Source organism: Epargyreus clarus, unplaced genomic scaffold (genome assembly GCF_041222505.1).
Source record: "Epargyreus clarus isolate Ecla_fem2 unplaced genomic scaffold, WU_Ecla_fem_2.2 ptg000005l, whole genome shotgun sequence".
Lineage (NCBI taxonomy): Eukaryota > Metazoa > Arthropoda > Insecta > Lepidoptera > Hesperiidae > Epargyreus > Epargyreus clarus.
The window spans coordinates 4,498,664-4,510,690 of record NW_027332213.1 but is presented as its reverse complement, the minus strand read 5'-3'; the positions used below and the strand labels follow the sequence as shown (position 1 = coordinate 4,510,690).

Sequence of the window (12,027 nt, the reverse complement as noted above, 5' to 3'; positions counted from 1 at the left end):
TTACATAAGCTTTTGCGCGCGCGGTTTCTGTTTTTACGCAAAAGCTCTAAATATTTCCAGGATAAAAAGACGCATATTCTCCTTTAAAGGTCCTCCTTTAACATTTTCAAGTGAAAGTTTTGTTAAAATCGACTCATATAATAAGTTTAGTCTTTACAGATAGGTGAAATAAAAACGGTATTTTAAATATCGTGCAAGCATAAAAGCGTTGTAAATGGCTGTGAATTCGGATTTACAGACAGAAAGTCCAATTTTATTTATATGACGTGTAAATTTACATTTATGTCCACCTGTCTAACATGTTTGCAAAAGTGGCCGTCACAGACTTATAACGGTATCGCACCGACCAGTAGAAATGTTGTCAAATGCCTACATACTTTACAATTCTTCAAAAAGCTTAAAACAAAGAGGCACTTTTATGAAAGTAATAATATTAACATGGTAACATGATATATTTTATATACGAGTACATTACGGTACATTTTACATAAATTTATTTAATACGTTAGTACCTTAATACGTACATTTTTATATATTATATCACCTTAAGGTCAAAACAAAAAAAAGACTTTAAATGTTCTTTATCGTTTACTCTTTATTCTTTAAAAAAAATAATGAAGCTTAGATTAACTAATAAAGAAAAGATATTTTGGTTTCGTAGCGGCTACCAAATTAGTTTCGTAGCAACTAATAAGACGAGTATATTCTTCCGCAAAATTGTATTTTTTTATTTATTTTTATTAATGATATTCATAAAGGATTCTGAAATTTCAGCAATTGATTTAAACCTAGTTAATGTGTAGAATATAATACAGGTATGTAGGTTTAGATATACTTAATAGGTGTAGAAATTTTGATGATATTTTGTTTTCCCATGTTTCTAACTTTTCTCGATATAGGCATATCAAAAATAATTAACATAATTATATTACTATAATCTTTTATAATGTTGCATAAATCTGTTTTAAAGAACAAATTACGGAATTAGCAGAAACTACAATTTTCGCTATATTATCATTACGGCAAAAGACGAAACGGAGCTCGTTGTAAAATAACCCTTCTTGATATTACATAAAAAAATCATACCAGTGAAAAGCAGAATAATAGCACCGATTTTAATACAAATTTCCGTAATTACAAGACGCGAAGTGGGTTGACCGTAAATAAACTCTAATTAACTGTCTCCCATACGCGTGTCTTTCACGGGTTTCACTCGCAAGATAACTTTGCGTCCGAGTGAATCAGTGCACATGAGATACGATCTTCATACTCAAATTATAAGTTTATGTACAACTTTAATAACATAGCTAGGTGTGCTATTTATGGGTGTGAGTACCTACCGAACGGTGCGGTATGTAATTGTAATGTTTAGATGTTAAGTGTATGAACGTTTGCTTTTAAATTGTAGTCGTTACATTGAAGTACATAATAAAATGAACTTTTCAAAATAATATGAAAAAATGAGAGAGGGTAAGTAATAGACTAATGGTTAAAGCTTAATTTCCACTTAAGGTAGACAATAAGTTCATTTAAAATTAATTCAGTTCGTAACCATGGACAAATAAAGGTATTAAAAACATTTTAGTAGTTTGACATCATGCAAATTAATATAACAATACCCTGTGCTCTGGTTCTAAGATTGCGATTACTCAAGGCTTTTCGACTCATCCCCTAGGGGTAGCAACTCATTTGTAGCCGATCTCAGATGATACGGTATGATTCTTAGTTGATTACTGATGTCAACGTGTGGCATGTGACTTTGATCAGTTGAACTGTATTATTATTCATTCTGATGAAAAAAATATATGACATAGAGAGTGACATTTATTTTGAACATTACAAACGGACACTCAGATTTTGTTTATATATATCTATAAGCAAAAGCTAATGCAACATTAACTCGGATTTCACATACCCACGCAACAGTAGATATACGTGTAATTATCAATATAAGTGATTAGATTCATATCTCTCTAATCGACTACCAGAAAGTAGATTTTCTTACCGCCCAACTGTTCCGATATTATCTATTGCCGTTCGCGATCATGTAATTATCGGGTTACAAACTTTTGCGTGTAGACGACACCTACTAGTTTGTATGTTCTATACCTTTAGAATTTGTATAAATGTTTTTTATGAAGTCAAAGTAATAAATGAACCACACTCAATGATGATAAGTGTAATTCACCCTTCTGGGATTTGCCCTGAGGAGTATGTTGTAACACTTCTAAATGTATGCCTTATCATCCTGTTGTTCATCATCATCAACTCATTATTTTCCATTAATATGCAATATGGATGTCTCCTCTTACTGTAAAAAGATTAGGTCATATTCTGAAGTGAATTCCAACTACGAATTGGTAGACTTTGCACACCTTTGAGAACATTTTGTATGGATCAGTCGTGTAGTTCTGTCTATATTTTCCTTAGTAAGGCGCTTCTAAATAATCAGAAAAATCAATAGGTTTGAAAGTGGTGCTGCTGCTGCAGAGGGTTCTATCACCTGAAGACGTTGTATGATACATTTGTATAATTGGCAAGAAAAAAAATGTATCACATTTAATTTCGTATATCGTAATGATAATTTCGTATTCAATATGTTCGGTCAAACATAAAATTTTTAATTCTATTTTATCTCTTCAAACTTATATATTTATGTTTGCTGTAACAAAGAGCAGATAATGTTTATAACACTTAAAATACACGAACTAAAAATCATATTGATACTAACTGTAATGATTGCACACACAATCCTAAGTCAAGACTATCAAGCTCACGCCCACCCAGCTAGTGCCGGTTCGATTTGCCTAGGCGCCACTTCATGTAACTTGGATGTAGAGAGACTAAACAACTTAGACTACGCCGCATTATTTTGAATCACGCCTTCTACTTTTATAATATGAAAGAAAGACAACATACATAAGTAGAAAACCAGCATGCAATTCATCTGTACCCATAGTATGAGTACTTACGTTTTGACAAAACTTACTGTTTTTGTATTTGTTTACGTTTTTGCCCATACATTTCCAATCATCGCCCCTAGCGGACTGTATCAGAACTGATTGGAAATGTATGGGAAATACGTAAATAAATACAAAAACAGTTATTTTCGTCAAAACCTAAAAACTCGTACTAAGGGTACTGATGGTAAGTACGGTGATGGTACTACTGTCGACCATGGAGATTTGCTCTATTGTAGATATGATTAAGGTTAGGTAAAGGTTGATATCGGTCACAGACATGCTGCTACTCTTGCGTCATATCATCTATGAGGGGCTCTACTACCACACATGTATGAGCATACCTAATCTCGGGAGATTTGACTGTGTAATGAACTACTCATGTTTACTACTCAAATCGGCAGAGTCTGGTATACTTATAATACTATAACCATTGTAGTTTTAAAGTGGCTAAGTCTATGTTTTTAGTCTGAGAATACAACCTATTCTTGTTAATCTAGTCTGCACTACCTACGAGTATATCCGTATCTGGTAACTTTGCTGTTATAATTTCTTAATTCATGTTTAAATAGTATGTTAATGAAGACGATAAACTATGTACAACTGCATAGCGTATTAGTATTTTCATCATTTTGAAATTTAATACCTGATTTTACAGATAAGAATACGTCGTTTAAATTTTATTTAAGGAACGAAAAAGCAAAGTATTTTCTTGTAATAATGCTCTGAATTCTCTTGTAATAGCGCAACAAATAATTGCTTATTATTTCTGATTCTTTAGACCATGGACCCAGGCATAAAAATGACATAATTTTGGACGTATTTTTGGTTATCAGATTGTAAAACTCAACCATTACTTTTACAATGTTTAAGTTAAAAGCACCAAACAGCACTTTCTCGTGTTAACAGGCTTCTATGCAAATGATTACACGTTGATATTGTGACTTTATATTCTTGTAGACATTCTACGCGTAGACAGGCGTTCGGGCGATTTTCTCGGGCGCCACTCATGTTTAAACCCGTCCAGATAATAAACTAAGGTTGCAAATAAAATATGTTACGATTTACGAGTTTCCACGAGGCTCTTGTTACTTGTACTAATTCGTCAATAAATTGTTTGCAATGGAGCAGCGTGGTGGAGTATGCTCCAGGCCATCATCGTCATATAATCATGGAATGAGACCTGTACCTACATGTGGGATATAAAGCCAAATATTGATGTTTCTGGTTTTAGATACTATATTTTACTCCTTATAAAGACCTCTACAATTGTATGGAAGTTTCATTGCATTTGGTACAGTCGTTTAATACATTTTGAATTCAAATGTATGCTGAAAATAATTTATTATTTAAACATAAAATAAATATAGCGCTTTTGCATAACAGCATTTTACTATTAATAATTTTCAATCAAACATTATTTTGTTCAAAATACGTTGACGTATATATCACGAAGTCTGATAACGTTCATCAATTTTAAAGAAAAGATAAGAAATCAATATTCCTAATGCAACCAATTAGTCATTAATTTGTCCGACGTGTTAATATATGGATGTCGTGGAGGCTACGTGTTCAATACTGGAAATGCATTATTAAATCTGTTGTCATTTATTTTAAAACACATTAGGTATTGGATAGAATAATTTATTAAGATAAGCTGAAATTTATAGCTGCTTTAGCTCGAGCCTAGTTTTACAGTCTAAATGATAAAGTTGAATACTTTCAGCGGAAAATATTGAATATAAAACGAAGTCCAATATTTATTGCCATACCTAGGTAATGAAAGTTTTAGCGACTAAACCCAAAATCATACATTTAAGTGTTTGAATTTATTTCAAGTTAAAAATTCATAAAGTAAGATTTTCTACAAGCTACATTAATATTTAGTATGTAGAATGTAAAGAAATAAAAAAAACATTCCGCTTTCTTCTACCATTTGCACCTCAATCAATAGTGGGCGTACATATAAGGTCATATCAAAAAGCCATTCGTTACTGCGTCTCAAAATATTTTAATATGGTAATCTATTATATTTGTATCCCGCGCTATATTCATCGAGTTTGTAGGTTATGGGCAAGTAATGAACCAATAAATAAGCTTATTGGACACTTTTTAATGAATTCTCAGTAGAAAATAAACATGTAGACTGTAGTCCCCTTTATGGTAAGCGGTTAGTGGTGGTGCTAAGCGGTCAGTATTTCTCACAGAACTCTCTGATAAACTACAAATAATATTGATAGTCCTATTTAAAGTTAGTCACCAAAGCATCTCCTAAAACATAGTCCAAACTTAAACATTTTTCAGTAGGTTAAGAGTGTGTGATAATTATACGAGTCGCTCCAACTTAGTCTTCTGGACATACTATCCACTTGGGATCAAATTCCAATAGGTCTTGTGTAAGATTAGATACAGATACATGGACAGTGACTTCTCCCATCAAGCGGACTATTTGCTCGTTTAATACCAAAAGTTAAAATTGATAACGAAGAGCATATAAACCAACATAACAGTTAACAGTTCTTCAAGCGTTCCAAAGTAGAACTCTCACTGGAGTCGAGCGGGCTAGCGGAATTCCACACAATCATTATTAATTTATTAATGTATACGGAGCAGAGCTCTCTCCGCGAGTCCGGCGCGGCGTGTCCACTGGACTGCAGTCATCGTCGTTAGTACAGATTGTTCTTATGATTGGTGGAATGTAAATTGATCTTTAGGGTGTGGTTTTAGTTATAATCGTCAATCAATGGTGTTATATCTATGAAATTGTTGTAGGCGCTACGGGCTGTACCGTAGTATGTAGATAAATTTGTCATTATTGAAATGTAGAGAACTTGGGGTTCGATTATAAAGATTATATCTGTCATTGCTTAATGGAATTTAGTTACCATAGTCGTGGTTTTCGAAATTTGCTTATAGTTTATCAGTCCTTACGATTTGATTAGAGTATTTATCAGAATCCTTCTTAGTACACGTTCTTGGTAGGTTATCATCTACTGTTGCTATGAAATAATAATTCGCAGTAACGTTAGTAGTAAGAATAAATTATCATTACACTGTAAATCATAAATGTCAGATACAATTAGATAAGAAAAGATGTGGAAATATTATTAAGGCCGAATTTTATGGTCTTTGCTTCGTATGGTATCACAAGTTTAAACAATGTTACATATTATCTCATTGAATCTGCGAGATCTTTAGGGGTAGTTATACATGCGTGACGGAATTCACGTAGAACTGCAAATAGGATCAGATTGGTTCTGGAGTTTACGAGAAATGTCCATGAGCAACAGTCATCACTTACCAAAATAGTGTAACGGTCTTTCTGTGAAGTTTTTCATCTACTTGTCCTTAAAATACCTATTAGTAGCGCTTTTCAATCGTTAATAAAATAAAAATATCTGAAACTCTTCGCGTGCAGCTAAATGAAGCGGTTATAATTTGTCATAAAGCGTGTAATAGCAAAAAAATATTAAATAAAAAAAACAGGTGGATCGCCAAGAAAAGTGTGAATAATTGTATGACCTACTTTTCAGTGGCTTCATTGATATTACATTCCGACGTGGAATGGCGTGCGTGAAATATGCAGCGGAGTTAAGTAATAAGCAAAATGAATAAAATTCTGTTTTTCTGATTGAGACTCTCTCTTTGAAAACTCACAATAAAAAGGATGATGGTTATGAGTATTAAAAAATAACGAATATGAAACATAAGAATAAATAACGTAAAATTCTAAAACAAATTAATTCGTTTTAAAGTGTTGCTAATAATAAAAATGCTCCCGAAAAATAACTCAAATGTTAATGTTTATTTCATTCACGAACAACCGAATAAACAATGAATTTGAATTCTGTGACGCGAACTAATTCGAATGACAGGTGAATGGGGCACTTAATGAAAATTGATGTCGTTAAGGCAAATTGTTTCCTATTTTCGTCGGTGTTGTGGCGGAAAACGTACTTCATACGATTGTCTTGTATGTACACGCAAGGTGCGCGCCGACAAATGAATATACCGTAACATTACCTTCAGTGTACGTAGAAGTGGCTACTCGGCTGAAGTATGATAAAAAATTAAAAATGTATTAGAAAAATGTAGATATGTAGTTTCTTTGCTGTTACTGAGTACTGAGTCAGTAGATGTTCATGGACATGCGTATAAAAGTGTCATCTACGACTTATTACGAATTGGTAATAACTTGTACTATAAAATATTAATTTTAAATGGTAAAACGTTAATTTTAAATGGTGTCGACGTGAAGTGGGATGTTTTTGTATGAAAATCTTGACAATGTCCGCTCTATATCCCTATAGGTATGTAGATTTTAGGTATTTAATTTTTTTGGGCAACAGTGACTTATTTCAATATGAGGGGGATGCAAATGGAAATCAACTGTTTAAAATTAAATTATACATGTATTCGTTTATAAAATGTAGGTATGTCTTGTAAATAATGAATTAGAAAAATTTTTGGACTATTAATATGCTACGATAAACCGTGTGTCGTAGTAAAACTAGACATTACGCGCACATTTCTGGGTATTGTAAAGCCTATGGTCGGACCGCTACATTTGAAATTAAAAATGTAACGGCCGCGCGATCTCTTGTAAACAATTGTTCCGATTTTCTCTGAAATTAATGCAACATCGCTCTCATTATCAAGTAGAGGAGCGCTTTATGATAAATGTCGAGAATGTACATATACGTGGCCGGTTACGCGTATACATCGGATCTGCTATTTCGTCTTTATCGTTAGTATCATCTACTCGGAATGATCATCATAATAATATAATGTTTGTAGCCTTTTAATAGAAATTTGACTTTGATTTGAGTAATTTTTGTACCATGTATTTTAGTCGAATGTGGTTGATGATTAAATAATTTTAGATATGAGTAGTCTCAATGATATGAGAACTGCCCAGATCAAGACATCTTTGAGTTCGAACCCGAGTCCTCATGGACCGACTAAAAATAAAAATGTGTATTGCTTACGTTGTAAAAAAATGTTTTTTTTCCTATTAATCTATAAGTAAGTAAAGTTTAACGTATCCCGTTGTGAGTATGATAGAATTATTTTAAAAAACCCATTACTGCCACTGGTGTAACATATGATTCTGTCTCAAAACATCTACAAAAACATAATAATCTTTACGGTTGTCTTGTTGATGTTAATACAATTAATATTGTATTCATACAGAATAAATATTATTGTCATTTACTTTGCTCCCATCAAACCCAGGACTTCTGTGTGGTAAGGTGAAGGTCAGTAAATAATATTGTTAAAAAACATAAATGAAAGGTACATATTTTTATTTTGCACATTCTTAATGAAGACATTGTTGTATTTGAAGGCGGACATTTCTATACAAGACACGTTAACCTTTTTTGAATACACATGAATTATTTATTTGATCCGGCTACCTAACTGTACAATACAATGCTTAGCCGCCAGAAAAAGTTAAAGACCATCGATACGAAGGTTTGGGATACAGAATACAAATGCCATTCATTAGTTCGACACAAAATATAGTCTGTAGATATTTTAAAATGTTTAAACCAATTTTTTGGGTTCCGTACTTAAAGGGTAAAAACGGAACCCTATTACTAAACCTCTGCTGTCTGAATTTTTAAACCAATTTTAGGGATCCGTACGCAAAAGGTAAAACGGGACTCTATTACCAAGCCTCCACTGCCTGTGCGCCTGTCACGGGGCTCTATCTCTTGAACCGCAATAAATAGACTTGTTTTTTTCACAGTATGTATAATGTGTGGCCGCTTTAACAACTCATACTAAAAATAAATTCAACATTGAAAATAAATGGGGCCCATACGAGAAACAGCTATTTTTCAGAGTTTTTCGCTTTATCTATTGTACTATATTTACCATAATAGGTAGACAGTTCAAATTTTCACAATGCATTTACTACTATAATTACAAATACAAAAGATAAAAAATCTTAGTACGGAACGCTCGTGTGCGAATTCGACTCGCACTTGGCCAATAATAATTAGTTTGATAATTCCGCTTCATCTTGTTTTTATAAGTGAAAAGATTGACATTTTAGCATATAAAGCAGTCGTTTATCAAAACTGGAATGAAAATTCGTTCTTTGTTGCTCAGTAGGGGGCGATGTTAATGTGGCTACATTTTGTGAAGGCGACCGAAGCGAACGTGATTTCTTTCGAGCAGCATTTGAATTAGTGAAGAAAGTTAAACTTTATTACAGTCGATAAAACGATTAATGTTAATTAGATGAACTATTACCCAATTATAGAAGATAGTCGGCCGTATTATTAAAAGGTATACACCTAATAGCAAGCTTGTTAAAAAGTACGCCATAAATGTGTATGCATTAACATTCCATACCTATATGGGCGATTATATGACTTTTTTGATTTTTTTTATTACCAATTATATTTTTTTACCTAACAGTTTAAATAAATACTGTCCTTACGCCGTTCGCCCGCCCGCCCTGAGAAAAATCAAACCATATCATTAATCTTTACATATCGATTTAAAAATAACTACTTTATTTTAGAAACTACAGTAAATCCATTCGTTTTAAATCGACTTCTGTACCAAATTGAATATAACCAAATAAAAGTTTATAGAAAAGAAAGCCTTTATCTCGATCGAATCGTTCCTATGATAATACCATTACCACCGGATATACCATTACCTATCAATAGGACCGCTTCTTTTTATTTTGTCAATCCTTTGTATGATTATACCATTAGCATTCATATTAACACCGTATTATAATGGTTAAATGTAACTGACTCTCGCATTATATTTTAGTCCTTAATTGCAGCTCAAATTGCCTGAAGCAATGTAACGCTAAGTCGTTAGTATCTTCTTTAGAATTAATTCTTACAGAGCATCGGGAGCCGTAATTATAACGTATAACCTCATAATCAATGAACTAGACGCCTACGGCAAAGATTATGCTTCGTAGCAGAGGTACTTGTTACCATATAATTGTTTTATGACTCAAGACAAGTGGTCATTTGTATAGGTCTGGAGGTACATCATCCACGTTTTGTTTATAGTACCCTTAGTATGAGTCTTTACGTTTTGACAAAAATGACTATTTTTGTTTTTGTTTACGTATTTCTCATATATTTCCCATCAGTTCTGATACAATCCGCTAGAGGCGCTGATTGGAAATGTATGGGCAAATACGTAAACAAATACCAAAACAGTCATTTTTTAAAAACTTAAAAACTGACACTAAGGGTACTGGTTACCGGCGACCATAGACATCTATAACGAGCACCATAAAGAACAGTGGGTCTACGTGAAACCGATCACAAATGCTTTGTCACTCCTGAGGACTACTTGACTTACTTCAGCTGGCATCACTAAAAATCTCCAAAATCTTTACTATTTATTGTGACTTAAATCTATACCAGTTTTCTATTGTAGGTATACTATGAAGTCGTTTAGTCTTTGACTTACTTGCAGACAGATTAGGATCAATGTAGGATGAGTAATGATTTCGTGTCTTACAATTAAATTACGCTTCGGTTAGCATTATTTACTGAACTTAAACTACCTTTCTTTATCCATAGAACCCGTTGTTTGATTTAACTTTCTTGATTAGATCATAGAACACGCGATGGAAATTGAAAGTCGAGATCATTTCGATAGACTGTAACAGGATTTATTGATAACGTGCGTAGGTAAGGTTATCTCCGTTTTGTGTTATTTGGTATGAGTTAGGGTTAATGTTTTCTATACTAAAAGTCCAACACTAAGATATACGAACGAAAATCTGATTTCATAATTGAAATTTAAAAATCATTATTTGTTGCATTTCTTACGTAAACTTTTATTTACTTTTCTACTTGGAAGTAACATCGTGTAGGATGCTTCATCCCCTAATTAGAGGGAGAACCGAGAATATGTGACCAGTTGTAGAATACACCACTATAGTTGTAGAATTATACAATTGGAGTGTGTTGTGTTGTAGGACCTATTTTAAAGTTAGTTGATTTTATCTTGCTCAACAATTATTGAATACTGACTACTAAAGTCGTTTATTTGCACATTCGCAATAAATAACCGTATAATCTATTTATACCACTACTTACCTACATCAGTTTTGTACGAAAACTTAAATCATTATAAATTTATAAGTAACATGTAATATTATATGTACGACTACTTATATTTAATACCTACAGCGGACTAATTATTATTTTAATCATCTCATTAATATTAAACATTAGTAGTTCTACCCTATCGTTAACTTCTAAATCATATTGTAAACGACCAAGTCCTTTTGAATTTTACTAGTAATTCGAAAGCATTAACCATAAATAATGTACCATAAACAAATCACAATAAATTCTGCGCTATCGGCCGGTCGATTCCTGGTTTATTTCTAGCCATCTCTGCATAGACATCTCGATTGGACTCTTGTATCCCGTCTAGATTTCGATCTGACCTTACGTTAGTTCGATCTGAACTTACAAGACGAGCTGGGAAAATACGCTTAAATCCTAAATGCCTGATTTAAGGTAAAGGAAAATATTTTAGACGAATAGTACCGTACGAACAAATCTACAAAGTAGACCTTTTATAAAATAAATCTATCATAATATATGTCCATGTTACATTCGAGGTATTGGCATTTTTAAACTCGTGACCTGATTTGTTTGAAAACAAAAAAAAAATGTTTTTTTATTTTTGCGCAAAGATATAAGAGTAAAGGTTTTACCTCCAAATATTCTTCCGACAATGAAAAATTTGGCACGTTGGGGCAAATAAATCAGAGATGTAAAATACACCTTTCTTTTATTTTAATTAGGATGTTACTCATTTCCTTTATATCGTTCATGAAAAACATCACGTTACTGTTTTATAAAAGTTAACATTTCTAATATTCAAACAGTAGATAAGACTACTGGGTCTTTATCGAACGGTTCTATTCCGATTCAAGCATCAGACGCATATCAACGATCTACGATGGACGGCAGACGTCCAATTCCTTGTAAATTTCGCCTCTTTCCAAGAGATAATTGGACACGGTTTCCGCTACATTAAGCCACGCGGGATCTCTGATATC

The 12,027-nt window shown here is 32.9% G+C and overlaps 1 protein-coding gene across 1 annotated transcript in view; it reads left to right on the top strand.

Moving 5' to 3' along the window:
• Positions 1–12,027, top strand: part of m (zona pellucida domain-containing protein miniature) — a 94,659-nt gene that overhangs the window by 1,034 nt on the left and 81,598 nt on the right. The gene's annotated exons all lie outside the window — the stretch shown is intronic.